This window comes from Lupinus angustifolius, chromosome LG17, assembly GCF_001865875.1.
Source record: "Lupinus angustifolius cultivar Tanjil chromosome LG17, LupAngTanjil_v1.0, whole genome shotgun sequence".
Taxonomy (NCBI): Eukaryota; Viridiplantae; Streptophyta; class Magnoliopsida; order Fabales; family Fabaceae; genus Lupinus; species Lupinus angustifolius.
Genome location: NC_032025.1, coordinates 2,092,290 through 2,094,340, shown reverse-complemented (window position 1 = coordinate 2,094,340; position 2,051 = coordinate 2,092,290).

Genomic DNA, 2,051 nt, shown 5'->3' with positions numbered 1-2,051 from the left:
TATATATATATGGCTATATATATGGCTGACAATGAATCGAACTAAATCAGTATTTATTTAAAATTCGATTCGTTAGTTTGTTCGATAAACTTGGTTTATGAATCAAATGAGGTAAATTTGAGTTGGAAATTAAACTCGCAAAATACACGAGTCGAACTTGAGTTGAATACAGTTCGAATTGTTAGATTCATAAGCTAGCTTGATATATAAACTAATTTTTTATGTTTATTGTTATTATTAAATGAGCTATGCATTATTTTTATCTTTAATGTTATTATATATATAAATAAAGTTATATTTATATATATTGTAGTATTTTAAAAATTATTTATTTATTTATTTATTTAAATTATCTAAATAAACCAATTCGAACTGAACCAAACAATTCACAAATTTTAATTGAACTAAACTCGAACTAAAAAATAACTTAAATCAAACTTAAGTCGAGTTTTGAGTTGATCAAATCCTTATTGAGCTGAATCGAACTAAACTTTGGGTTAATTCAGTTTGACTTATTTCCAGTCCTATATATTATATATTTATCCAATGAAATCAAGCTCAAATGAGATTACATACTTCATAAATTTGCATGTGAGAGACAACAAATCAAATTTAATTTCAAATTCTGCTTTCTATTTTAGCAATATTTCAAATATACAATAATTGAGTTTGAGAGGGAGATAGAGACGGTGCCACTGTTCTTTTTTGTGTTTGGGACAAGAAGGTTAAGCATGCGGCATCAATGGCAGTGGGCCTTTCATCTCTCATATTAAAATTCTGAGGTAGCCATCATCATTCATCAATGCTTGAACCACCATGTCTCTTCTTCCTTCTCACTCTTCCAATCATCACTTTCTGTTCAGGTTCTCTTTGACTTCTTCAATTAAATATTTGTTTCATTAAATATTCTTCCATCTTTATTAGAAACAATGAAACATCTTTCTGCATGCATCCTTATTAAATTTTTAATTTGAATAAGTAATGTCTTGCGTTTATACGTGAGAGTTAATAACGAGTCGTTAGTATGATAATATAAGGTTTCATTGTATCATCTAAGATGTCAAAAAATTAAATATTCAATTTCTGATAATAATATTTATTAAAAGAGACATTATATATTTTAAAATGATGAATAATTCTTTACCCATATACTAATGGTATACCGTTAGTTTCACCAAATATATATGTAGGAGGTAGTATGAAAGTCAAATTCTTTCTTGGCCCAATTCTTTTTATTGTATTTAATTCATTATTCATACATCATCATCCATAAAAAAAAAAAAAAAACATTATTCATACCTCCTATGTCATCCATGTAGAAATGACTTTATTTTGACTTAAATTCCCCCATATTACGCTTCAGATTTGGCGCTAAATGCCACAGATAAATTCTTTTGCCAACTCATTATTAGCATCATCGATATATAAAACGGAAGTCAAAACTAGAAATCAAGTGCAGGAAATAGCATAATCATAACGACCAGGATTTCAGCAACAAATATGATTAATGTGTATGTGTCATAACAGTGAAGAAAGTTTCACTTAAATGATTATAAATTTTTAGCTGCCAAAAGATAAACCATGATTTTTTTTGGTGAAAATACTCTAAGCATTTATCTTAACTAAGGTTTATTTCCTAACTTAACAATTTTAGAGGGTTGAAAATTCAAGGGTAAGTTAAACGTGACGGGTAAATCTTACCGTGGAAATAACCCTATAAGTCTAGTGATTTATGATATTGATCGTACATGATATAGTTATGTCTAAAATCATTATAGTCCTAAATTATTGAATATAAATTATTATTAGATATATAATTGTTTATCTATGTAAAACAATTAAATTTAAATACATAAGTAATTACATTTTCTGGATATATCAAGGATGCATTAATATGAATCTCAGTATGATTATTCTCATATCCACACCTTGCCTCTCTTCCAACACAAACACGTGACATTATTGATCACGAACCTTTTCATGTTTTGTATTTTTAAAATTTTAGTAATAAAAACATTTTATTATCTTGTCACAACTCATAACTAACCACC